The sequence below is a fragment of the Dermacentor andersoni genome, chromosome 3 (genome assembly GCF_023375885.2).
Source record: "Dermacentor andersoni chromosome 3, qqDerAnde1_hic_scaffold, whole genome shotgun sequence".
Lineage (NCBI taxonomy): Eukaryota > Metazoa > Arthropoda > Arachnida > Ixodida > Ixodidae > Dermacentor > Dermacentor andersoni.
The window spans coordinates 138,874,689-138,902,398 of record NC_092816.1 but is presented as its reverse complement, the minus strand read 5'-3'; the positions used below and the strand labels follow the sequence as shown (position 1 = coordinate 138,902,398).

The 27,710-nt window shown below is 46.1% G+C and overlaps 1 long non-coding RNA gene across 2 annotated transcripts in view; it reads left to right on the top strand.

The window, feature by feature from the left end:
• LOC129383205 (uncharacterized) overlaps positions 1 to 27,710 on the top strand; it is a 39,698-nt gene that overhangs the window by 6,126 nt on the left and 5,862 nt on the right. Inside the window, exons 1-2 of one of the 2 annotated variants that reach the window (XR_011893461.1) lie at positions 12,426 to 13,703; positions 19,332 to 19,435. This is a non-coding gene — a long non-coding RNA (uncharacterized lncRNA). Of the gene's footprint in view, positions 1 to 12,425; positions 13,704 to 19,331; positions 19,436 to 27,710 lie in introns of those variants that run through there. The other variant, XR_008611098.2, reaches the window with a different exon arrangement.

Here is a 27,710-nt window from a genome sequence, read left to right as displayed (position 1 = left end):
AGGAAACGGAGACGCGTCGCATAACTCTTGGGGCACGATATATCGCTGCGCGCTCTCGCAACAACGTTAGAAAAGGGTTGCATCCACTTGCTTTGCACAGGCATTCTCCTGGGGATTACGCTGCTCGCAACTGTACACTTTTCTGAAACTGAGACGCGTCGCGTGACACTTGCTGCACGAAATATCGCTGCGCGTTCTCGCTACAACATTAGAAAACGGTTGCATCGCCTTGCTTTGCGCAGGCAGTCTCCTGACAATTACGCTGCTCGCCACTATACACTTTTCTGAAACTGAGACGCGTCGCATAACACTCGGGGCGCATAACAGTGCGTCGCGCGCCGGCGCGGATCTATCGCTTGCGGCGGAAACCGCGCGCGTAGCCAGAAAAAAAAAAAAAAAGCCCCGGGGGTTCTGCGTCGCGTTTCAGAAAAATTCTTTACGCAGATAAAGGCACAGCAAACACTTAATTTGCCCCGTTGTAGCCATCGCGCGCAGCGAATTAAAGCGCCCCGAGTGTTATGCGACGCGTCTCAGTTTCAGAAAAGTGTATAGTTGCGAGCAGCGTAATCCCCAGGAGACTGCCTGTGCAAAGCAAGGCGATGCAACCCTTTTCTAACGTTGTAGCGAGAGCGCGCAGCGATATATCGCGCCCCAAGTGTTATGCGACGCGTCTCCGCTTCCTAAAAGTGTATTGCGAGCAGCGTAATCCCCAGGAGACTATACTTGTGCAAAGAAATTTAGGCGATGCAACCCTTTTCTAGCGCTGCAGCGAAAGCGCGCAGCTATATATCGCGCCCCAAGTGTTATATAGCTCTTCGAAAGCGCGCAGGTTATGCAGCAACTTTCCGGTACTATGGGGAGCTGGGAGCCTGCGCGCGTGTCATCTAGTAACTGTGCGCTTCGAAAACGGCGTCGTTGCATTCGCTACATTTGACGGTGTTTTTCCCCGTCAAATTTGGCAGGCAGTCCTGCAACATTGACCCGCAAAGCTGGCAACAGGTTTAAACCACACCAGTCAGAACCAGTGACGCCACGGCTGCTGATTTATCAGTAGATCTACTGATATTTAATATTTTCTGCTGATTCAGTGATAAAGCGCTTGAATCTGCTGATTTTCTTGCTTTTCTACTGAAACGAAAGCGGAATCTGCAACTTTTTCAGTACAGAGGATGGATGGATGGATGGTTATAGAGGTTATATTGATGTAATGCCACCTAGCGAGACAAAAAGAAACGTGGTTGGCTTCGAGGTTAACATACATTCTTGCGTTTCCAGACTCTCAAACGTGGCGCTAACTCTGTCTTTGAGCAAAGTGGGGAAAAGGCATAGAGTTTCTATGCTCTATGGGAAAAGGTGAGGCGCTACATTTGTGAAAGTGGGTGCATACCGAAGCCCACAACTATGAAACCACCATTATCATCATCATCATGACAACCTATTTTTATGTGCACTGCAGCACGGAGGCCTCTCCCAGCGATCTCCAATTACCCATGTCTGGAAGATACTATACTCTAAAGCTTTCAGGTACTAATTACCATCTGACGCCTTTGAACAGGCCATCGGAGGGCTTCACTGTTTTTAAATTCTTGCTTGACAATGGCTCTCTGGATCCCCGGGTTTTTCAAAAGTATCGCTAAGAATCTCGGAATCAATTTTTGTACTATTTCCTGGAAGCTACAATACTTCAACAGAGTACTAATATAAGCGCTGAATTCGTGGGCTCATAAACTGAGTGTAAAAATTGAAATTAAAGAATCTACTCATTTCTACTGATTTTTCGCGAAAGAATCTACTACTATTTTTTAATGTGTCGTGGCAACACTGGTCAGAACTCCGCCGCGAAGCCTGCACAAGGTATGCAAGTCTATCGATGAGCGTGTAGACAAGACACCGTCAATAGTGCCGACTGTTGCAGTGACGGGGAACGCTAGCAGAAAACGAAAGTAGCAGCAGTGATCAACTCCGCGCCGCAAGTGATCGTCTGCAAGATACCGTTGATACCGCTCGCTTGGCGTTGCGATTACTATCGAATCTCACGCACGTCTCGCGCTCCATGCACATGTTTGTCCACCGTCATCATCATCATCAGCCTGGTTACGCCCACTGCAGGGCAAAGGCCTCTCCCATACTTCTCCAATAACCCCGGTCATGTACTAATTGTGGCCATGCCGTCCCTGCAAACTTCTTAATCTCATCCGCTCACCTAACATTCTGCCGCCCCTTGCTACGCTTCCCTTCCCTTGGGATCCAGTCCGTAACCCTTAATGACCATCGGTTATCTTCCCTCCTCATTACATGTCCTGCCCATGCCCATTTCTTTTTCTTGATTTCAACTAGGATGTCATTAACTCGCGTTTCTTCCATCACCCAATCTGCTTTTTTCTTATCCCTTAGCGTTACACCTATCATTCTTCTTTCCATAGCTCGTTGCGTCGTCCTCAATTTGAGTAGAACCCTTTTCGTAAGCCTCCAGGTTTCTGCCCCGTTGGTGAGTACTGGTAAGACACAGCTATTATATACTTTTCTCTTGAGGGATAATGGCAACCTGCTGTTCATGATCTGAGAATGCCTGCCAAACGCGCCCCAGCCCATTCTTATTCTTTTGATTATTTCCGTCTCATGATCCGGATCCGCCGTCACTACCTGCCCTAAGTAGATGTATTCCCTTAAGACTTCCAGTGCCTCGCTGCTTGTCGTAAATTGCTGTTCTCTTCCGAGACTGTTAAACATTACTTTAGTTTTCTGCAGATTAATTTTTAGACCCACTCTTCTGCTTTGCCTCTCCAGGTCAGTGAGCATGCATTGCAATTGGTCCCTTGAGTTACTAAGCAAGGCAATATCATCAGCGAATCGCAAGTTACTAAGGTATTCTCGATAAACTTTTATCCCCATTTCTTCCCAATCCAGGTCTCTGAATACCTCCTCTAAACACGCTGTGAATAGCATAGCAGAGATCATATCTCCCTGCCTGACACCTTTCTTGATTGGGATTTTGTTGCTTGCTTTATGGAGGACTACGGTGGCTGTGGAGCCGCTACATATGTCTTTCAGTATTTTTACATACGGCTCCTCTACACCCTGATTCCGTAATGCCTCCATGACTGCTGAGGTTTCGACAGAATCAAACGCTTTCTCGTAATCAATGAAAGCTATATATAAGGGTTGGTTATATTCCGCACATTTCTCTATCACCTGATTGATAGTGTGAATATGATCTATTATTGAGTAGCCTTTACGGAATCCTGCCTAGTCCTTTGCTTGACAGAAGTCTAAGGTGTTCCTGATTCTATTTCCGATTACCTTAGTAGGCAATGGAAGGCAATGGACAGTAAGCTGATCGGTCTATAATTTTTCAAGTCTTTGGCGTCCCCTTTCTTATGGATTAGGATTATGTTAGCGTTCTTCCAAGATTCTGGTACGCTCGAGGTCATGAGGCATTGCGTATACAGGGTGGCCAGTTTCTCTACAAAAATCTGCCCACCATCCTTCAACAAATCTGCTCTTACCTGATACTCCCCAGCTGCCTTCCCCCTTTGCATATCTCCCAAGGCTTTCTTTACTTCTTCCGGCGTTACTTGTGGGATTTCGAATTCCTCTAGACTATTTTCTCTTCCATTATCGTCGTGGGTGCCACTGGTACTGTATAAATCTCTATAGAACTCCTCAGCCACTTGAACTATCTCACCCATATTAGTAATGATATTGCCGGCTTTGTCTCTTAACGCATACATCTGATTCTTGCCAATTCCTAGTTTCTTCACTGATTTTAGGCTTCCTTCGTTCCTGAGAGCATGTTCAATTCTATCCATATTATATTTCCTTATGTCAGCTGTCTTACGCTTGTTGATTAACATAGAAAGTTCTGCCAGTTCTATTCTAGCTGTAGGGTTAGAGGCTTTCATACATTGGCGTTTCTTGATCAAATCTTTCGTCTCCCGCGGTAGTTTGCTGGTATCCTGCCTAACGGAGTTACCACCGACTTCCATTGCACACTCCTTAATGATGCCCACAAGATTGTCGTTCATTGCTTCAACACTAAGGTCCGCTTTCCGAGTTAAAGCCGAATACCTGTTCTGTAGCTTGATCTGGAATTCCTCTACTTTCCCTCTTACCACTAACTCATTAACCGGCTTCTTATGTACCAGTTTCTTCCGTTCCCTCCTCAGGTCTAGGCTAATTCGACTTCTTACCATCCTGTGGTCACTGCAGCGCACCTTGCTGAGCACGTCCACATCTGGTATGATGCCTGGGTTAGCGCAGAGTATGAAGTCTATTTCATTTCTAGTCTCGCCATACGGGCTCCTCCACGTCCACTTTCGGCTATCCCGCTTGCGGAAGAAGGTATTCATTATCCTCATATTATTCCGTTCCGCAAACTCTACAAATAACTCTCGCCTGCTATTCCTAGTAGCTATGCCATATTCCCCCACTGCCTAGTCTCCAGCCTGCTTCTTGCCTACCTTGGAATTAGTTGCCCATTAGTATAGTGTATTTAGTTTTCACTCTACCCATCGCCGATTCCACGTCTTCATAAAAGCTTTCGACTTCCTGGTCATCATGACTGGATGTAGGGGCGTAGACCTGTACAATCTTCATTTTGTACCTCTTATTAAGTTTCACAACAAGACCTGCCACCCTCTCGTTAATGCTATAGAATTCCTGTATGTTACCAGCTATATTCTTATTAATCAAGAATCCGACTCCTAGTTCTCTTCTCTCCGCTAAGCCCCGGTAGCACAGCACGTGCCCGCTTTTTAGCACTGTATATGCTTCTTTTGGCCTCCTAACTTCACTGAGCCCTATTATATCCCATTTACTGCCCTCTAATTCCTCCAATAGCACTGCTAAACTTGCCTCACTAGATAACGTTCTAGCGTTAAACGTTGCCAGGTTCATATTCCAATGGCGGCCTGTCCGGCCATCTGCTTGTTATCTTCGAGTAAATATCGCAGGCGCAGGCAGTAGCTCGCCGAAGCCGCCACCTAAGCCTCTATGCCGGACCTAACATGCAACGTGAAAGCGAGCATGCCGATTAAAAAGATTGGCGGCAACTTAAACTGAAAAGAATCACATTCAAATAAAATCTTGTACGCCCCACAGCGGTTCTAATCGAGCCATACCCTTACAAAAATTTTTAAGGTGTTTTTTTAGAATGTCTTTTCTATTTTCTCTATAGAACTCTATTGTGTTTATTTTGATTGCCTATAGAATTTTCCTATAGAGTTCCAAAAGTTATTTGGCCACGGCATTCTTATAGGAACTCTAAAGACACATTTCTATAGAACGTTTTTATCGAGTTGCTTTACAGATGCTAAAGACAAATTTCTATAAAATATTTCTATCGTGTTTCTGTAGAGATGCTAAAGACAAATTTCTATAGAATATTTCTATCGAGTTTCTTTAGAGATGCTAAACACAAATTTCTATGGAATATTTCTATCGAGTTGCTTTAGAGATGCTAAAGACAAATTTCTATAGAATATTTCTATCGAGTTGCTTTAGAGATGCTAAAGGCAAATTTCTATAGAATATTTCTATGCGGTTGCTTTCGAGTCCCTACAAGCAAATGTCTATAAAAGCTAGGCCGATGTGTGTAAAGTACTTGCAAGTTACCAAAGTTCTACTGTAGGCAATAAGGACTACAGTAAATGCAGTGGCAAAATAATTGGTGCTACAACCACAAAGTATTCAGTTTGAAATGTTTATTGCACTTCAGACTAGATACATGCTTCATATGTGACATACACGCTTGAGACTAGAACTTGCAACACACAAACTGTAGCTGCCAAGATGCTTTTCAGGTCAAGCTGGTGGTGGAAACACATGAAACATGAGGTAAAAAAAATCAGTGGCAGACTTGATTGCAGTTGACACAAGGTGATAACAGGCTTGACTAGGACAAGAAACCATGCCATTAAAACTGCAAAAGGAGTGCCTGTTCCAGCAGTGCACATTAAATGGTTGGATAGTAAAGCCTTAAAATAGACTGATATGAATGTGCACTGCAATGTTGTGTCAGCCTGACGAAATGACACAGCATTTTAATCTAAGTGCAAAAATAACACTGGCAGTCCCTGCAAAAATGTGGCAAATAGTGGCTGGCTTTCACAGATAGGTACACCGTATACCGAAACCACACAGCATTTTAGTCTATGTTATGTGTAACATTAGCACTGGCAGGCCCTGCAAAAATGTGGCAAACGGCGGTTTTTATAGAGCAGTACACCATATATCGTACAAAGTTTAAAAGCTTGTATCTCGTTGTAAGGGAAACAATTTTGAGATCAGAGCCAATATTCTAAAATTAGGGTGAGAAATACAAACCAGACCGACACACGCAATGACTAAAAAGGAGATTTAGCTTGGGAGCTCCTATGTAATGCACATGAACAGTAAAATCGTTTTACTCGGCAACTATGGCACCAAATTTGATGAGGTTTGATACATTTAAAAATGTTTAAATCATAGTTTTTACATTAACACCATCAACTTTTATTAAAATTTGCTGAAAATAGCAAAACTTGAAGGAAAAGAACTTACTCTGTTTGCAACTGTAAATTAAAAAAAGCACTAGCCCACGTTAGTTCTGTAAATTTTCCTACTCAAGTACATCCAAAATGCTGAAATACTTTTGAGACAACCACAGCACTAATTTGAGTTAAGTTCGTGGCATTTGAGAATTCTACTTGTTGCAGGAAGAACTATTTGGCAGGTTTAAGAAAAATAACACCACGAAGCTTAATAATCCACATCTCTGTGCCAGAAGGAGATATCACAGTTCTGCAGACTCCATCTGCTACGTCTAAAGTCAACAAATTTATATATGAATTTACAGCTTACATGAAATTGTTGCAATGTTTGAGAGTTTTGCACATCTACTCATAAATTAGTGATTGTATATTAGAGCAGCATATGGTATATCAAATTTGCCAGATTAAATTATGGTATTAGGTTTAACAGAAATGTGATCTCATTTTTTAGTTATGAGTAAGATTTGTTAACCTTACTCCTCTGTTTCTTCATAATTTGCAGTTTTCATGAATTCGTATCAAAAGCAGACTAGTTGTCTAAAAATGTTTCATCATGGTATTTTGCTACATGAATTATGCTTTTTCAAATAACATGTTTACTTTGATGCAATGAGATTTTTGTATTTTACCTGATTCCTTGCTGGAAAACTGCACAGTATTCATGAGATATGAATAAATAAATATTACGTGAATAAGTAAACAAATAAATATTATCACCTGTATGGAGCTTTGGCTACTGCTCACATGTTGCAAGTTCATTCTTACATGATCCCCTGCTATTTGACTTCCCAGGAAAGGAGCGAGGAAAGGCTAGTTTTTGGCCTCATTTGGTCCGTCTAGTAATCGGCGACGGTGGAGCCTGGAAAATACAATTGAAATTAATTTTCAAAAGGTGTAATGAACATTCAGCCATAATCTATTAGCAGGCACAAACATGCCACAAATATCTATATAGTTGTAGCACTATGGTAAGTTTCATTTCAGTATTTCAGAAAAAATACTAACAGAAAAGTGGCAGAACGCCCCACCTACTCTGCCAAACACTCTGATACCACTTGGCAGAGTGATACCACCCTGTCAAACAGCGGCATTTCTTTTGAGAATCACTTTTGAAAATATTTTTACTTTCCCAAGATTCTGTGACATCAGCACTGGGCCAATGTGCCTGGCACTAGAATATCATTGGTGATGACAAAAAAGTATCTCGAAATGACAACAGCCTAGTCACACATTAATCTCATCTTGCAATGACAACACATTCCCATTTATAAGATAAGCAAGCAGGAACACCCACGAGCTAAGAGTCCTATACAGACGTCACACTATCCATAGGAAACAAATTTTTTGAAAAGAAGGGAATGACCTACTGGCTTCTATTGTTGAGCGGTAGACAAAATATTCCATCCGCTGTTAGCCATAGTTCATATGTACTATGGTTAATATGCCAATAATAAATTTTTTACATGGAGCTTGGGCAATCATGATGATGTATGTAAGTATCCATTGTATGGGGACCAACAATGTTTTAAGTTGTTTTTGCAAATTATGATGGATAACTGCCAATTTTGGGTATCTAGAACAGAGTCGCAGTGTTACTGTCAGATACAGTAGACACTGTATATTCGTGCTTTTTGAGTTATTGAAACAATTAGTTTCTAATCTAGTACGGGTATGTAGACTGATATGTATCCTAAACGCAATGATAAGACTTCCCAATTGCAATTGAAAAGTTAATTCAGTTTTAATTAAAAAGGGTCCTTCTTGCAACATAGCATATGAAAAACAGTAAACAAAAATTATACTAATATATGTAACTTTGAAAATTGATTGCATAACTGCTCTAAAAGTCAAGCAGAAAATTTGATAAGAAATAATGTGCCTAAATCTAGTTGCAACAAATTTGTTACTACGAAGGTTGTGGACAATTCAGTAAGCAGATTGTGACCCAGTCTTTTTATGTGGCATTCCTCAGCGATGTTGTTGGTCAATTGGTTGCCGTAGCTGAACAAAACAGATGAACAGTCCAAATCTGGCGCGCAGCCCCAGTCCCATCGGTGCGTGGTCAAGTGGGACGAACATACTGGTCCGGTGAGTGAATTATGGTGCTGTCTTAGGCACGTGTTGAGGCACCGGCCAATCTGCTGCATGTACATTTGACCAAATATACACATGATTGCAAAAATAGACTACACTACCCCTGACCGACACAAGACAAATTTAGTGGTATCTAAGAAAGCCTTTCTTGTCAGGGTGCCTGTATGCACAGCAATGGGCAAGAGAATTGAGAAAGGCAAGCAGGCAAGGGAGCTTGCTTGGTGAAAGATACTACCAAATTTGTTGTGTGTGTCACAGGCAGTGTACTGCATCCTCTTCACACGTGGTCAAGCGTAAATAGAGCAAACTGGCCGGTATGTTATGTTTATAAGAGATCACCATATTTCATTCAAAAGACCAGTATGATCGTCCAACTTGGCCGTACATTTCCACAACGGGGCTTCATGTTGGATTAGAAATCTGTTTTCATCCACCATGAAAATTGACAAGTGAAATCGATGAGGCATATCACATATATAGTAAGACGTGTGTGAGCCCCCATTTTTAATGCAACAAACAAAAAAGGCATCCTGTGTACGTCACAAGGGATCCATATCAGTCTGTGCCTATGTACTACTTAAGTAAATGCAGCATAGTTAATACTGACCTTCATATTAATTTTCAAGAAATTAAAGCTCATCAAATGTGTATTTTGCAGTGGCTGTTACTATGGGAACAGAGAAGTAGCTAAAGATATCAATGATAAACAATGGTGTGCACACTACGTCCTTAGACCTGTGACATATTTAGCCCACTACACTTCGAATTCCTACATGCACAGAAAACTGCACGAGATTGTAGCACAAGCAGACAAAAATGATGCAAATAAGGGGTACAGCATAGGAAATGGTTTTCAAAGAATAAAACCACAATAAAAAGTTATAAATATACTACGTACAAAGCAAAAATTCTATTTCACTTCCAGGTAAGCAACTTACGCAAAAGAAATACTAAACGTCAGGAAAGGTTAGGTATAGTTTTATATAGAACACAATAATGTGGGCATAATGGCTATGCCCACAAATAGGTAGCAAGTTCAATAAAGTTGCATAAATATTTAGTCTCTTTAGTAAGCTGCATTAAGTAATGTGTTGATGGACTTCACCATGAATGACACCAAGCCCACTTTTTGGAAGACGTACAGGTGCTCCCAGAATAATTCGGAATGCTGGACACGCAGCTGCTCGTCGGCGGATAAATACAGGCAAGATTTGCGCATGCGCGGTCTCCCTAGCGAGCAAGTTTCACTCCCTAGTGCATCTAGGTTGACGTTGCCTTGCTCCAAGAAGGTAGTGTTAGGTGCCCTTTAGCATTGTGCAATGGGGGCTGGGCGAATGAATGTCTGTAGCACAGCATGCATGCACCGTAATCTACAAATAAAGGCTCAGGCATTCCTTGCAGCATATTCTCGCCATGGTCTGCATCCCGGGTGGGACATAGCAATGCTTTGCGTGATTACGTGCTAGTGAGGCGGCTTGGGTACAACAGCAACGCTGCCTTATTTTTCCACCGTGTTAGCCCGTCCTGCGAAGTATTAGATCTTAGTAAAATATTTTCCTATCCGTGTTACTACTAGCCTCGTAATACGAGGACAATTTCCCAATTTCCACTATTACATGACCCCTCTTAACGGGTGTGTCTGCGATAGTGGCAATAAAAGTTCACAAAATGAAATAACGCGGCACGTTCATCTATGTCAATTTCACGCACAGGAAGTCACTTCATGCAAAGGGCACTCTAATGAACTCTTCACGACTCTAGTAATTTACTGCCGCACCCCGTTACGTGGTTCGTATATATTCTGCGACAATCAATCACGGAATCTGGACCTTTGGTAGCGAGTATCCTTACGTATTGATCGCGAGTCGGCGTTTGTTGGCGAAGATACTCATTTTCGCACTAATTTATTTTGCTCAGAGGAAATACACAATGATAATCAAGGGTAGGCTGTGTGAGCTAAATACAAAAAAATATAATAAGGAGAACATAGTAAATCTAAATAACAGGAAGAACACGGGGTTTATTTTTTCCAGAGTAAAAAAAAAAAAGAATCGAAACGTAACTGTTTCGTCTAAAGCGATTGGCATGTTCCGCTATCAATATCTCGCAAATGCGCCGTCCACGCGAAACGCAGCTTGTACGCGGCGTGGAATTGACTCGTAGAGTGCATCGACGAAGTCCCTCCTCTCACCAAGGCGCTTCCACTCGCGCGTTATGGCGAGCCAGAGCTCGTCGGCACTGGCCCCTCCCAGATTCAGCTTTGATAAGCTTTCCTTCATCATGCCCCACACGTTCTCCATAACATTGAATTCTGCACCTTTTGGAGGCCAGTCAAGAACGCGAACACCACGTTCTTGAAGAACTTTTTCCACAGCTCTGGCTGTGCGCGCCGGGCTCAGGTCATGTTGGAACAAGTAGTAGCCATCTTTATATGGCCCGTCCAGAGCATATGGCAATAGGTGGTAGTCCAGAATTTCGCAGCAAGCTTCAGCTGTGAACGATGGGGACAGTCTGATTTGCAGACCGAGGCCCTCTTTGCTAATTGCTCCCCAAACGTTGACAGTACAGCGGCCGCTGCTGTAGATCTCGTAAACATACCCAGGCTCGTATCTATACACGTAAAGAAGAGAATAGATAATGGTCTTTTCAGATGAAATACCTCTTGCGCGTCCGAAGAATTTCTGCTTAAAAGATAAAGAAAATAAAGATTCCTGCAGTTATATGGTCTCCATACGCGGCGCTCTTTTTCCCATTTAGATGAAAATGTCGATTCATCTGAAAATATCACTTCCTTCCATTCTGCAGTCGTCCAGCGCTCTTATGCCCTGCAAAACTCAAGGCGCCGGCATTTTTGGTGCTCCGTAAGGTGTGGCTTTTGTGCCGCGACAAATCCACGAAGACCAGCCACTTTTTGGAACACGTACATTTCATACACACCTGACATGACCATCCAGATCACACGCCATGCTGCTGCAGCCATATGTCCAGAGGGTCTGCATTTCTGGGGGCTCCTCGATCTTCTAGTTTGTGGGTCACGGCCTCGCCACTACAAAATGAGTTCCATGTTAGCTTATAGCAGTGGCACAATAAAGCTGTGATATCGTGAAAACATGCAGCACCAAAAAGAGTCACGAAAACAATGTCTGAACTAATGTGGAAAGAGAGCAAATGCTTGAAATCATCGAATGTCATGATATAGGGACCTCTACATCAAATAAAATTTTGGACGCACCGCAGCAGCAGATTACAATCTAATCTTCATGTTTTTTCCATTACTTAGTACAGGCAACTTTCCCCTGTCATGTTTAGTTCGGTCAGTTTTTTCTACACATCTTGTCTTGGAAATAAAGCTGTACTAGTAGCAAGCTGTGATTGGCTTACATTTTTTCCCTAGAATTGTTCGTTAACCAAAAACCTCGTAAGCAGAGATTGTGCACAACGTCGAAGCATTTATAAGTGAGGAAACATCGTTGAAGAAAGAATCGATGAAGAGGTAGACGGGTCGTTACTATGCGATTTTAGCAGACAAGCGGAAGCTCACGCACAGCTGCACAAGGTGAACACGATTTGCGAAACTTTTCTTAGCGGAAGCAAACGCTTATCAGGGTTATCGATTCCGCACTGTGGCAATAGACTTGCGTACGCAATTCTTACAACCAGCGCGTACCAAGTATCATCACAGGGTTCACTGTTGTCGTGGGTGTTCAACTTGCTACGTTCGCAAGACACTCTATGCACACACGGGAAGCACACACAACGCGCATGAACGCACGTGTAGTTGGCGAGCACGATTCCTTACCGTTTTAACAGTACGACGAGGTCGAAAGGCGCTCTCCAAGTTTCCAGTGATGCGTTTGCGATGTTGCTTGCAGCATACAAGCCGCTGGGTAGTGGACGAGCTGAGGCACGCTAATAATACGCATTACTTCTTTGCGCCGTCCACCAAACTTTCCACCACAGCCAGCGGAGACAAAAACGCGCTCCACGGCATCAAAACCGTTGGTCCACATTTCGCTGGCGTGCCACGCATACGGCGTGTTTACAGCAAGACTCAAGCCATCTTCTGGCACTTTCGTGCTCGCGAACTACGTCTCATTTCATCACAGCAAACCTAATAACACACGATATAACAAACACATCGAAGCAGCTCGCACAACAACCGTTGAAGACGGAGCAAATAACAACACGCCGTACTTTCGTATTCTACCGGTCGCGTAGAATACGAAAATACCGGTGCCGACAGCGCCGTCTGTATAATAGTGCGGCTGTTGTGGCCTCCGTGATTCCTACAATAATATCCACTACAGCAGGTTTTGTGCCAATTTGGGCCGAACTACATACATATGTTGCGAGACAAGAAGAAACATTGACATGCTCATATTTTGAGCTATAGTTTAGGGCAGAAATAAATTACATGCAGTATTCTCGCTTTTGAATCGCTTATGCCGCATGCAGTCAGCAAAAAGCATGGCCTTCAAGATCTGAACAGTTTACCCTGAGTAAGCTATGGCTGGGGTGTGATTTTAACGATTTCAACCTCGGTCACTGGCCTTAAAGCCCTAACTGACTTTATGCGCAGCCGTTACCTGCACTACCTGCGCCCTCACTTCGATTCTCATTGAAGTAACTTCCTGCTGTCGTTTAAATGTAGCCCAGAAATTGTCGACACAACCTCGGAGGTACACTTGTGCAGTGTGTGATGTTTCCGGCCGTGCGCTTGTATCCGTCGCACAGAAACAAATATACGATGATTTTTAATTTTAACCGTGAGGCACAGGTTGCGCTTATGTGTTCCGTATCTTGCTTTCGTGGTGATGTGCTTATCGTGCGCGGATCGCGCTCATGTGGTCCGTGCCTTCTCTGTGCATTGTGTGACCCCCGACGATCCCTTAAAAAAAAAAAAGAAAGAAAAAGGAGAAAACTTTGTTTCTGCAGTGTGCATTTGTCGCATTTGAGTGGTGTGTGCCAGGAATGTGCGGCGGCGTTCGATGTGTTCCCGCCCCAAGTGCTGCAGTCACTGCATGCCAGCAAATAGATATGACGCGGCTGCTAACGCGCAGTTTTGCTTAGTGTTTCTTGGTATACATCTTTGTGATTTACCTGCATATGCGATAGAAACCACAATGTGCGCTTCCATTATATTTCTTTGGTTTTCCTAATTTCGATTAGTGTGATGTTCGCCTTCGTCAATGGGTGTCTTTTTAACGATGCTCTTGCTTGATAGTAAAAAACCTCTGAAATGCCGATTGCAAGAACCAGCGTCTTCCAGTGCCTTCCAGTGTGAAACCAGCGCGTTTTTTTTTTTTTTTTTTGGCACTGGATCGCACTGGGTACGCTGGCGCTAGCTGGGACTCACTCGAGACCGGTGAGAACGTTGGATGAGAGCTGGGTTACACTGGAAGAGACGCTGGTTCCAGTGCCATGACGCTGGGGCGTACTGGTTTGTGCCTGTTAGATATGGCGCCGTTTCCTGAGGCTACTTCGAGTTCCCCAGACCACATCGAATCGCAGCACAGCTAATTGAGGAATGCAGAAGCAGGGATGCCACATTCCTGAGGCAAGATACGTGCAAACAAGTTGGCGGCCCCCAGGTAGTGTGCCGCCGGTGGAGCTATACAATGCTTGAGTTTTCCAGAAAACGAAGGGATAGCCCGGCATTGTTGCAAGGAAAGTGGGTCCCGAAACAAGACGGCTGCGATGTACCGGGATGTCCTGGCAGCGTCGCCCCCACCTGGCTTTTGTGACGGCGAGTTGCTAGTCAGCAAGGCAAGGGGGATCAAGCGATCAAGCAAGGGGGACCAAGCGGCGACTCTTCACCGGGTATGACACCATCGCACGGGCGCCTACCATCGGCCGAAAATGGCGTCATCTGAGCGGACTCTCTCATTGGCGGAACATGACGCGACTTCCAGTCCCCGAAGGGTTTAAAAGAAGCATTCCAGAGAGACCGGAGCATTCCCTGATTCACCTCTCTCGAACTTCTTGCCGCGGGCCACAGCGTCCGAGTCGCTGCCGGCCCGTAATGACTGTACGACTGTTACTTGACTCTCACCTCTCTGTATATAATGTAAAATAAATCCTCCAAGTTTGTTTTCATCCCGAGGTCCGTCCTCAACCCCTACATCTGGTTGGCAGCGGTGAGATCGCCTCCGAATGCAACAGCTGGTGGCAGCGCTACGGATCAACCTTCGTCGAGAGAGATCCTAAGGAACCGGGAAGAGCGAAGAAGAGAGAGCCTTCGTCGAAAGAGGTCCAAAGAAACTGGGAGTAGCGAAGAAGAGCGAGCCTTCGACCCAGGGAGTCCGCAGGAACCGGGAACAGCGGACAAATGAACCGGATGGCAGGGTGCTGCAACCGTAAGTGAGCGCGTGGTTTTCTTCCTTGTGATTCGCCAGACTCAAATGTTGTGTGTTCATTTTGATAGTTCTGGGAATCGGGAGTTTGTTGCAGTGTGTGTTAGCACAAATTAAGGAAAACAGTTCTAACCACCTGTCGGGGCAGCTGCCATGGATCTTAGAGGGTTGACGAGGTTGGACTTGTTGTTGGTGTGCGACGATTTGGGAGTTGAGGCGGACGAACGGATGAAAACGCCATCTATCCTAAAGGCGATTAACGATAGTGGCAATGATGATGAAAGCATTGAGCTTGCTTGGGAGGTAATACAAGAAGCACGGCAGTGTGAACGTCGTGAACGTGTGCGGGAGCGTCTTGAACGTGAGAGTGAGCGTAAGCGTCAAGAACGCGACAATGAACGGAAGCATGAGCTTCAAGAACTTACTCTTAGGTGTGAGCGTCATGAACGTGAGTATCAGGAACGTAAGCGTGAGCGTGAGGAAAAGTATGAGAGAGAGAAGGCAGCACTGATCAAAGAGATACAGCATTGTGATCAGTTATTGGCACAGAGACAACGGCTGTCTGAGAATTCTGTAGGTAGTACAGAGCGAAAGAATGAGGAAGTGTCTAGCGGATTTTCGCCAAAAGCCGACGAGAAGAGTAGTGCCTGTGAGATTGGCTGCCAATTCATAAGTGAAGGGCAAAGGCTAGCCGCTAACGATGCCTTAGTGACAACAGAGGCCGTTAAAGGCCGCAAGGAGAGCGACGAGGTGCTGTGCCAACAGATGACTGTAGAGACAGCTAGGCCAGCTGCGAACAAATTGGCACAGTTACCGCGCGTGTGCGTCGCTGGTAATGTTAGCGAAGTTGCTAGCGAAGAAAAGGGTACTGCTGACCCGACAGACGCGAGCACCCATGTAGAGCCAGATCTGCGTGCAGAAGTGAAGTGCGAACTGGACGATGCAGTTGAGAGTAGTTCTCGGGATGGCGAGCTCCGTAGTTCACGAGAGAACAATTGCATTGTTCAGGGATCGGTGCGGCTCTCCGCCAGTCTAGATAGCCTCCATAGGGATGGTTCAGTTATTAATCATTCGGACTGTGCGCGTGAGACAGCGATCGATACCGACGGGCTGTGTGTCGATGCACAGCGTGAGCTGGGCAATGTAGTAGAGGGCAGTTCGCAAGAGTGCGAGTTGTATAACTCGAGTAAAGCCTGCTGCATTGTTCCAGAGTCGGTTGAGCTGTCCGCCAGTCGAGGCAGAGAGAGTGTTGATTAAAATGTAAATCACTCAGACTGTGCGGGTAAGAGACCGATCCGGGCCGACGAAATGTGTACTGGCCAGCACGAGGCACGAGAAGGCGACATGAAAGCGAGTGCAAAGAGAAAGCGCCGTAAAAAGAAGCGCCGTAAAGACCGAAAGACGGTAACTAATGTACTAATGTAGCGCCGCCAAAGATGGCGAGAAACCCAAAAGGGCAGGGCGCGAGGAAAAAGGTGCGGTCGTCACGGACGATGTGGACGCATCCAAAACGTTCGAGCCACCGGTCAAAGGGGGACCGCGAAGCATGTTCTGCACGGACGCGGACAAAGGGCACGAGGCAGTTAAACTCCTCGTCGTTCCGTAGTTCTTTTCAAAGCTCAGCGTGCAGTTCGAAGAAGCGCAAGGTGGCAGGACGAGACCAGGTGGGTAGTAGCGACGCGGTCAATCGAGTTTGTGAAGAAAGCGGGGCGCCCGGACGCAAATTGGCAGGAGACCGTAACGTCTTGGGGGAGCTCATTGTGAGTCAGCCCTTTTGTGTTTCCTCGGCAGCCAGAGTAGCTTTCAAACCGCGACCACCTCGGGGACGGCTCAGAGTATGAGTCAGGCATAAGCGTTTGGAAAGGGAGGCCAATAGCGCTTCCGTAGAAATGAAGTGTTTGTTTTTTATTTTGAGCATCGGAAAGTTTTCGCGAATTGAGACTGGATTTCTTTCAATGTGTAAGGTTTGAGCTTTGTTTGTCTTTTCGTTTGAGAAGCTCCGAGATTTGAAAGATGAGGTTTATTTAAACATGTAGTCTCGCGAGTGTTAGTTAATGAGTATATAGGCTCTTTTTTGTGTGTGAGTGAGTAACCTGAAGGACAAGGTTATCGTTGAGAGGGCTATGGTAACGCGCGTGTGTTTTAGTTAACCTTTTTTTTTTTATAAGCGTTTCTTTATTTTCTAAGGTTAACCGCGTAGGTTTTCAGTGAGTGCATGATTTGCACGGAGAAGCGTCCTTAGTTCCTTTAGCGCGTGTCCTGTGCGGACGGAAGGAAGCAGACTTTTGACTGGGTTGCTCGTGTGTGTTGAGGGCAGCCGTATTCTGGCTTCTCTGATAAGTATGCGTGGAACGAGTTATTAAAAGACTCATTATTTTAAGGGTTCTGCGGAGTGTGTAAGTCCCGCAAACGAACAATTAGTTCGTTTAAGTCACGTGTCCTGTAGGACTTTCAGGGAAGAAACGTGAGTAAGCGTAAATGAAAAGTTTGCCTACAACGCAAGTGCGCGTTCTGTTGAGTGACCACAAGGCTAGTGCGCTTGTGATTACGTACTTGTGAGGTTGACCAGATTGTTCAGTGGCACCAATAAGTACGCCACTGCAATAGGTTGAAAACATGCTGTTCGTGTAGTTAGGCCACTTAAGTTATGCTCGGCTGTTTTCATTTGTTGTTTGCAACGTCAACGACCCTTTGTTTTGCAACAACAATATTACTCTGGTCTTGTCGGCATTCGAGGAGAAATGGATAGCTGTTTGGAGGGGTGGTTGGAACTGTTTTGTCGAAATTGGGGAAATAAAAGATCAGGGTTCATTTTGACTCAGTAATAGCCTGGCGAGTCAGGGGTGAAGAGCCTGCGCTTACACGTGGTGCAGCGCTCTGTTGTTTTGTTTGTTTGACGTATGTTCTCCAGGGCCTAGGATCCCAAAGTTCGTCAAACGAGGCTCGACACCAATACCCTGCAGGTTCTTTCAGCGTTCCTCATGGCCAGCGAATTGAGTTCACCGGCCATTCAGAACTGCCGGGGCGAGGACGAGCTGTTAGATATGGCGCCGTTTCCTGAGGCTACTTCGAGTTCCCCAGACCACATGGAATCGCAGCACAGCTAATTGAGGAATGCAGAAGCAGGGATGCCACATTCCTGAGGCAAGACACGTGCAAACAAGTTGGCGGCCCCCAGGTCGTGAGCCGCCGGTGGAGCTATACAATGCTTGAGTTTTCCAGAAAACGAAGGGATAGCCCGGAATTGTTGCAAGGAAAGTGGGTCCCGAAACAAGACGGCTGCGATGTACCGGGAAGGCCTGGCAGCGTCACCCCCACCTGGCTTTTGTGACGGCGAGTTGCTAGTCAGCAAGGGAAGGGGGATCAAGCGATCAAGCAAGGGGGACCAAGCGGCGACTCTCTTCACCGGGTATGACACCATCGCACGGGCGCCTACCATTGGCCGAAAATGGCGTCATCTGAGCGGACTCTCCCATTGGCGGAACATGACGCGACTTCCAGTCCTCGAAGGGTTTAAAAGAAGCATTCCAGAGAGACCAGAGCATTCCCTGATTCACCTCTCTCGAAATTCTTGCCGCGGGCCGCAGCGTCAGAGTTGCTGCCGGCCCGTAATGACTGTACGACTGTTACTTGGCTCTCAACTCTCTGTATATAATGTAATATAAATCCTCCAAGTTTGTTTTCATCCCGAAGTCCGTCCTCAATCCCTACATGCCGTACAGGCGCTGGTTCGCATTGGAAACTGCACTGGTTGTGTTTGTGCCGCGCTGGCTCCAGTGGGCAAGGACGAACGCTGCTGAATATTAAATGCTTTATACAATTTCATCACTTGATACTAGTTTTTTGTCCTAAATAACGCTATATCTTGGGGTCATATAACTATTTCGTGTCGCAGCATGGAATAAAGGTGCGTGAGCTGCTTGTTTATTAACATCTGACACTGAAGATCATTTGCGTTTTTTGCATTTTCCCTTTATGGTATGAGCAACTTTAGTGCTAGAATGATGTGACAATACAACCCGCACGTGCCGCATGTCATATCGCAAGGCGTGACATATTGCTTAAGTTTACCTAAATGTGTATGGAAATTGTGCTCGAGGTCGGCGCACGACCAACGCCGGATCTTCTGCGTAACGGGGCCCTAAAGCTATCGCTGTAAAAGAGAGCGCTTGAGAGGAAGGCGACTTCGCGCTCGGCTTGTGAATTCCGCGCGTCGTGCAAAACTACAAAACTTGGCTGAGGTGATCACATAAACGTATGCTATCCGCGGACTATTTTTTCAACGAGCCCGAGGGGGGGTTCAGGCACCCTTTAGGTATGTCCCGCATTGAATATGTCTCACCATGTTTTTCAGAAACTATGAGCGTCGGCTATGAGATCACCGCAGACACGAGAAGAGAGCTATGGGTCACAGAAGAAAATATGTCCAGGATCAACGCTCACTCCGCCCAGAGAGGCGTAAGTGATTGCTTTCTGTTAATTCAAATACACTTCCTTGGTTTTTGTCTCAAGCTGTTAGCGTGTATGTCAACTCTACCAATTTTACGTAATGTTTACGAATTCGGAAGCACCTGAGCGAGCCCTGATCCGCTTACATGTTTATCGAAGTGGAGAAAAGCATTCGAAGTTAAAATAGGCTATTTAATAAACACTTTGTCACGAAAAGTACTTCGATGCGTTCACCAGAAGCGGATTTATTGGCAATCAAACGTGGCGTTCACGGTGCTTCCGCTCCTCCTTCAATGCCTTTCACTGCCAAGGTTACCACAGAGCGAGGTACCACAAGGCACCGCCTTGTATATGTCACCGTGGCGCGCAGTTCACATTTGAATTTGGATGTTAACGTAGACGCCACTACCCCCGATTTTGGTGCCTGCAACGCGCCAAACGTAAGCCAAAAGCGGTTGTCATCAGCGAGCAGCACTGTACTGAGCCAGTGGACTCGTCGGGGTACCCTGCCGTATCTGCACTACGTAGCAGATCGCAGCTTAATACAGATGTAGTGCATATTGCGCAGCGTTTGCTTTGTGCCCGACAGGGCCCGTGTGCGTCCTCGCGCTCATACGATCTAGTCTGACCATGCTGCGTGGTGCGGACTGGCTTTGTCCTCCGCCTGCATAACTGGCGAATAGTCGCCACATACAACAAGTGCATTGTAACGCCTGTTTTATGCCGGGGTGCTTCCTGTAAAGGATGCTACATATAATACCCATGCTCTACAAAGGTCGTTGCATATTTTCCATTATAATGTAGTCCAGTCACACTTTGCCCACACTAAAATCTTTGAGAAATCATTTTTTCCACTTACGAGCGAAGAATGGAATAATTTACCAGAATGTGTTGTTCAATGCACATCTCATGTTTCATTTGAAAATATGTTGAAAGAGCATCTTTTGTATTCCCTCTCCTGCTTGGGCAGCATTGCTTCCTGCAGTATTGTGTAAATAAATAAATGAACAAAGAATGTAACGTTGGCTCTTAGAAGTAAAGTATCTGGCTTGTTGCAGCACTGTGGAAGCTGCACAATTTCTTAGCCGATTCTTAGCGTTGTCTGCGCAGCGTCTGCTTACGGTATGATAAATGGCAATGTATGTAAGAATGACGCAATGTGCGAAGAATATGAGATTGAAAATAGCAGCGTGTTTTGATGATAAAGTGAAGACAAACTGAAATTTATTTTAGAAGCGAGTTAACCATGCGTATTTAATAGCTCGTCTAAAATGACACCCAAAATTGTAGCGCTGTCAGATATTGGTACGATATGATTAGCTAATGATACACCTCACGAGGTGGAATTGTTGTTTGAAGGTTATGAATCAAAACATGTTTTTGAAGGACTGATTGGAAGATAATTTGGTGCTTTAGTGAGCACCACCTGTCGATATTGCCAAGATCAGGGTTCAGCTGATCTTGCATTACTGTCAATCACTAGTGAGATGAATAAATGGTTGTGTCATCGGCATACAAAAGGAACTTGTAACTGGTAAGCGAATCGGGTAGATTGTTGGTGAACAACAGGAACAGTAAGGGACCTAATAATACAAGCTTGAGGAACACAAAGTATGATAAAGTTAGCCAGTGAAAGGTCGTCGTTGTCAAGTACAACTTAAGACCCATTAGTTAGCTAGCCATGAAGTACCAGTGATGCCGTAGGTCACTGTAGTTGATACAAAAGAATAGAATGGTTCAGAGTACCAAATGCTGTAGTTCGGTCAATGAATGCTGCTCCCACAATTAACCCGGTATCCATAAACCTGATTTTTATGGCCTCGTAGCGCGAGTGTCGCCGTAACCGAGCGAATGAGCACAACGGCGAAGGATCAAAGAGCGACACGCAGTGCAGCGGAACATGAAATGTGGCGATAGTGAAGAGATCACGAGGACGAAAGCGGAGGGGGGGGGGGGAGGGGGGAGGGTGCGGCGAAAACGTGAGAAGAAAAGCATAGTGCCCAGCATGACGCGGGCTTTGTGGCAACGATGGCGCCATCTCGCAGTCATCGTGCCGCATGCGCATCGTTTGTATGGACGTAGTGCTGCATGAATGGACGTCGGTCTGTGGCGGCTGCTGCGAATTCCACCCACACATCACGATTAGTGAGGCAGTCGCGCCACGCTTTGCTGTATGTACTTTGCTGTATGTCAAGAATGTACTTTTCAAAAAATCTGGTGCGGCTCGCTGGACAGGCCGGACGGACGGACTCCTCGGTGGCGTTCCATAATTCTCCTCGCATGGGCACAGTATGTTGCAGAAGTCGCGGGGCACTCTTATCGTTGCGGGGTGCTTTTCTCGTCTTGATGATATATTGTTTTTTTTTTTTTTTTTGCAAGAACTGCTCCAGTAGGACACATGTAACCGCCAAATGAGGTCTCAGGAGAGCACCCGAGACTATAATAAAGTAGCCGGTGCGGGAACTCCAAATTATTTGTCTAGCTGTCCACGATAGCGGACAGCTGATCTTCCTTGGCACGCGTAGGCCTCGGTGAGGCCCAACCTAAGAACCAGTCCGGATTCAAGCTTTGTTACTCCCGTTGCCGCTTTGGTGTCCTGGAGGTGCCCGAAATAATACTAAAGGCCAGTTGTTGCAACTGGTAAATAAAAACTATATATGAAAAAAAGGATCACGCCCACGAGCCAACTTGTGACGCACTGATACCGTGCCCCTTCGAGGAGCATTATGGAACGCCAAAGAGGAACTTGAGAGGATGAGCAAAACGAGAACAAGGTGAAAGAAGGAGACAACATTTCGACGGAGAGGGGGTTAGGTGGATGGGTGCGGCAACCCTCTCTCCTTTAAAAGGAACCCCACCTATATATACTGTGGTGAGGAAAGCATATGTCGCCTTGAAGAAAAGTCCACTTGTCGGAACGTTGGCTCCTGCTTTCACCTTGTTCTCGTTTTGCTCATCGTCTCGAATTTCCATCTCCCACCTTCCCCTTGTTTTCTAAAGAGGAATTTAGGAATTTACCGGCCTGGCGTTGGCATGCGCATTGCAACAATTTCTGCCTTTTTGTCGCTTAATGTTGTTGTTGTGTTGCTATGTCTTTCTTGTTAGTTTATTAAAGTAACCATAGAAGGTTTCCGCCCCCAGGAAGTGGATCCGTCGGGGCGGACGGAGGGAGAGAACAGGAGGTCAGTTCAGGTATTATTGACCATTTTTGAGTCTTGTAAAAATCGAAGTAATGACTGGAATATAAAGTGCTGGCTATTGCCAGGCATCTAAATCCTCGGGCCTCACAGTAGCGGGGAGAGTGTCTATCGCTCTCCTGCAGTGCTAGAGTATATGTTGCTGATCCAGCAGCTGGTTCCTTGGACAGGATCGGTAAGTGGCTGGAGACGCATCCTGGTGCGGCGGGCTGGCGTCACTGCTGTCTCCCTGACGATGCGTCGGAGGCGTGGCTTCAGCACGGGTAAACTTCCCTGGAAGAAGCGCAGGATTTTCTGGGAGGATGTTTCCGGAACGCCGCTCTTCAAGACGCCTTCGCCAGGACTATGTCCGGGTGGATGGGGTATGGGTCATCAGGCACTTGTGGCCCCGTCTCTGAGGGGCGGGAAAGAAGCTCCCTTTGCAGAGGGTCGGCCATTCGGTTGCCAGCGACCCCAGCATGACCAGCTATCCATGTGAGACACACAGTGTGGCCAGCCTCGTCGGCGATTCGCATCGCCCGGTGTAAGTTAACAGCACCATTGCGAGAGTCCAGTCGGGCACAGGCCTTTATGGAGGCCTGCAAGTCTCTGCAAACAGTGCGAGTGAAGGTTGCAAAAGGAGGCTTGAGAATGGCATTGCATGAAGCGGGTATCGCAGTTACTTCCGACGTTAATGGGTCGTTGCAGGCAGGCCGGCAGGAGGAGTAGGCCGCGATGGTACGTGGGCAGTAGTGTACTAAGTCTGAAACTTCGTCACTGAGGGCCCTGTCGGTGTAGAAAGCATGGTGACAGGGAGGAGAAGTGCGAATGTCTGCTTGATGCCACCTTGTGTAAGACAACTGCCTCTCTGCGTGATCGGCATTCACGTTTTGGGGAATCGGTGCAGGTCATGGGACAATGTCACGGAGCACGGGAAGAGGGCAGAGGCGTTGTAGGGACTGGAAAATGAAGCGAGATGATGCTGCGATCGGATATCCTGGATCTTAGTTGGAACTGATGTGAATCCTTGGCAGCCTCGGCTAATGCCTGGTTCAGATTCATGTGGGCCATTTGAGCAAGACGGTGTAAGGGAATGAAACGCAGCAGGCTGGTGACAACCCCCATGGCTTCGTGGTTGAGCGATTGCAGTTTTTGTCGTTGCTTTTGGGTCAGACTGTAGATTTTATGGGCCGTATACGGCACGTGAAATTGATTGAGCAGCCATAAAGCTCCTCACTTCCCCAGTTTTTGTATGCAATGCAGCGGATTAGGCGGAGTATCTGATGCCAGGTTCGAGTGATGTTGTGGTGCCATGTTGCTGCACCACTGGCTCCGTTGATGTGGATGCCTAGAACTTCTTGCTGAGATATTTGTTCGCCATCAAAAGTGAATGAAAATCGCGAGGCTAAATGGGCTGGGTTTGTGCCCAGTACAAGTTAGTTCTGTCAACAGAAGACATGAGTCCGACCTGCTTTAGAAATGTTGCAGTGGTGTCAATTCCGGCTTGAATGGCATCGGACTAGTCGACGTCGGAGCCTTGTTGGTCCGTATTGTGACATTGTCCATATACACACTGAAGGGAAGTCCAGGTATCTCAACCAGGCAATAGCAGAGTGGTGGCATCACCAAGTTGAGCAGTAATGGCGAGAGGACAGCGCCTTGCGGCGCTCCTATTCGTGATTTCTTCGGTGCGGAAAGTCTGCCCTACGGCAACCTGATATTCGCGGTCAAATCAGAAGCCGCGCATGTATGCCCAGCGTTTGCCTGGGATGCTTGAGACCGACCAAAATGAGGTAATCGACAGCAAGGACTCTTTAGGCTTCGCTGGAACACCTTGATTCGACGTCACGAACGAGAAACGCGTGATGAGTACACCACCAAGTGAAAGAGCCGCCGTGAACCTGCGGCCCTATAACGTCAAACTATTCCAATATGTTTTTGTTCCAATTTCCTGACATCAAATGTGCATAACTGCCGACGCAAGCATCGGGCGGGGACCGGGGACCCGCAAGGTGGTCTAAACAGATCAATCAAACGCTCTCCTCATTTATAGAGGTCACTATTGCTTGCTTTAAAAACGAATAACATTGCCTACACTGAGCGACTTGTCTCATCTAATTTGCTGATAGGAGGCGAGGAGCACACTCATGTGGAGAGGGATTGAATGGGGCCGAGCCAATGCACTGAAAATCGATCACCATATGAAGAGGATGGTTCAAGTGTCTTGGATTGGTCCGTTTTCCCTTACGTATATTGCAGTGGCTGGTCAAAAATGGCGGCCACATGCAACAGAAGTTTAAGAATTCCACTAAAAAGGATCCTCAGCAACGAAAAGTTGGCTGAGTGAGGCCGTAAATGTGCCGGAACTGCTCGAAAACGTTACAATGTCACGCAAAAAGTTTTATTGTACACAAATAAACCATGCTCTATGGCAGGTGCGTGTAGCCAGTGCCTGAGTTATCGGCGGCAGTCATCTTCTATTCCTTTCCACACGGGGCAGCCTGCGGCTATTCAGAGAAAAATTCAGTTTGGTTCGGCATATTAATGCATCTTTAACGCGGACACATCACTTTGACGCGGTGAATTTTCACGGTGTTGGGACGCCGCGTGACAGGCAGGTGAAGTAGTTGCAGCCCGAAAACTTTTGACCAATAGCCGTGGGCTAATGGTGTCGAACCAAAAATGGCTATTTTTCTTTTCCTCGGTCTCATCATGTATAATGAGAGTGTACACACCATATCAGATGGGGAGCTATCGCGGTTTACGTGACGTCGTGTGGCTGACAGTTGAAGTGGGGGCTACCCAAAAAGTTGTTCGCCAATCGCGGAGGGCTGATTGCCGAATTGGAATAGAAAAGCATTGAATAGCTTTAAGTTATAGCGCCCTTGGATAACGTAGCCATCTTTGTTTATTTAGACAGTATTGCCAGCTCTACTAATGGCTTGTGGAGTTGCCAATAACGAATGTGAACGTAAACCATCTGCGATTTTGGCGGCAGCCGTCGTACAAGGATACAGGAGGAGTCTGATATGAAGTCCTATTTTGTCACAATGGTTAAGAAATTGTTTGCGTGGTCGTTGGGAAAAGTCAGACGTGGGATCATACCACGTGTATCCTGCTCCTGCGTTTAAAGCACAGCAGAAATCACGCTTTCATTGGTGCTATCGTGAATAGCCGACTCTGCACATTACATTTCATATTTGGGAAAACATTCGAACGCAGTAGTGATATTCACACCGTAGTGGCTACGCAGCCTGTGTATGTGAATCTGTTTCATATCTACACGCCAAATGTTAAGTTCTGTTCGCTGTACCTACGTTGAAAGCTAATCCTATTCAAACTTCCCCACAGTGGAGTAAGAAATTTGAACAAGAGGCTATTAACGATCCTAGCAACTTGTTGGCTAATGCATGCCTCGCCAAATAACATAGAAGCTTAACTTTTATGAAACGTTTGGCGCATGTTCGATGAGCTGGACGGAATCTTAACTTTCGCCTTTTACCACGGCAGGCCATTACTTGTGACGGCTTTCATGAACAGACAACCAGTGAAAACGAAAGCTTCAGTCCCTTGTGATGTTAGGCGCAATCCACCACAATGCTGTCAGCGTACTGCTCTTCCTTCGTTGTAAGCCTATTAATCACACATGCACCTGCGAAAACCTAGCAGAAATCGATGTAAGCGCGCTGGCTCAGCGGAGTGCCTACCGCGTGAGGTACAGCGGGTCGTGGCACTTGCGGAGACGGAGGACATTAGCGCGCATGCGCGAGTAGGAGTGGGTGCGAGAGAGGAAAGGTGGGGACTCATCATCATCATCATCATCAGCCTAGTTACGCCCACTGCAGGGCAAAGGCCTCTCCCATACTTCTCCAACTACCCCGGTCATGTACTAATTGTGGCCATGTTGTCCCTGCAAACGTCTTAATGTCATCCGCCCACCTAACTTTCTGCCGCCCCCTGCTACGCTTCCCTTCCCTTGGAATCCAGTCCGTAACTCTTAGTGACCAGCGGTTATCTTCCCTCCTCATCACATGTCCGGCCCATGCCCATTTCTTTTTCTTGATTTCAACTAAGATGTCGTTTACCCGCGTTTGTTGCCTCACCCAATCTGCTCTTTTCTTATCCCTTAACGTTACACCCATCATTCTTCTTTCCATAGCTCGTTGCGTCGTCCCCAATTTCAGCAGAACCCTTTTCGTAAGCCTCCAGGTTTCTGCCCTATATGTGAGTACTGGTAACACACAGCTGTTGTACACTTTCCTTTTGAGGTATAGTGGCAACCTGCTGTTCATGATTTGAGAATGCCTGCCAAACGCACCCCAACCCATTCTTATTCTTCTGGTTATTTCAGTCTCATGATCCGGATCCGTGGTCACTACCTGCCCTAAGTAGATGTATTCCCTTACCACTTCCAGTGCTTCGCTACCTATCGTAAACTGCTGTTCTCTTCCGAGACTGTTAAACAATACTTTAGTTTTCTGCAGATTAATTTTCAGACCCACCCTTCTGCTTTGCCTCTCCAAGTCAGTGAGCATGCATTGCAATTGGTCTCCTGAGTTACTAAGCAAGGCAATATCATCAGCGAATCGCAAGTTGCTAAGGTATTCTCCATCAACTTTTATCCCCAATTCTTCCCACTCCAGGCCTCTGAATACCTCCTTTGCATAGCTCCTAAGGCTTTCTTTACTTCTTCTGGCGTTACCTGTGGGATTTCGAATTCCTCTAGGCTATTCTCTCTTCCACTATCGTCGTGGGTGCCACTGGTACTGTATAAATCTCTATAGAACTCCTCAGCCACTTGAACTATCTCATCCATATTAGTAACGATATTGCCGGCTTTGTCTCTTAACGCACACAGCTGATTCTTGCCTATTCCTAGTTTCTTCTTCACTGTTTTTAGGCTTCCTCCGTTCCTGAGAGCCTGTTCAATTCTATCCATATTATAGTTCCTGATGTCCGCTGTCTTACGCTTGTTGAATAACTTCGAAAGTTCTGCCAGTTCTATTCTAGCTGTAGGATTAGAGGCTTTCATACATTGGCGTTTCTTGATCAGATCTTTCGTCTCCTGCGATAGCTTACTGGTTTCCTGTCTAACGGCGTTACCACCG